Source organism: Octodon degus, unplaced genomic scaffold (genome assembly GCF_000260255.1).
Source record: "Octodon degus isolate 3935 unplaced genomic scaffold, OctDeg1.0 scaffold00125, whole genome shotgun sequence".
Taxonomy (NCBI): Eukaryota; Metazoa; Chordata; class Mammalia; order Rodentia; family Octodontidae; genus Octodon; species Octodon degus.
In genome coordinates this window covers 4088001-4088591 of record NW_004524701.1, presented here as the reverse complement: position 1 = coordinate 4088591, position 591 = coordinate 4088001, and positions in this window count along the sequence as shown.

The window sequence follows — 591 nt, the reverse complement described above, 5'->3', positions numbered from 1 at the left end:
GGATATCATGTCCACATCTTGTACAGCAAATAACCACTAGGAAGAATGTATGCAATGTGTTCATTATTGAAACTGTCCTATAAATTTGATTTGACACTCTCTCATTGCCATTTGTTTCTCAATAAAATTATGGGGGAAAAAAGAAAAGATAAAGCAATTTAGGTCTGAGTCATGTGGCTGTAAAATCTTCCTTTGTGTCAATGTCATTGTAAAACTGCTCCACTTTCCTCAACTGTATCAACTGCTACAGTTTTCAGCATAAACTTTCCCCATAGGGTTTTTTTTTCTTTTTCTTTTTCTTTTTTTTTTTTTCTGAACAGGGGATTGAACTCAGGCCCTTGCGCTCATTGTATTTTTTATAAATAAATATTTCTGAACATTAAAAATAGAAGAACAAAAGATGGAGGTGAAGGAGTAAATGATGGAAGAGGGTGAAGAAAGGAATTAAGTAAGAAGTGTTATATTCACGTACCAGTTACCTAAGATGAATGTAATTATTGTGTACCACAAACAAGCAGTAAAACAAAATAAAAAGAAAAAAAGTTAATTTAATATGAAAATATTTATATTCTGTCTCCAAAAGTAGAGATT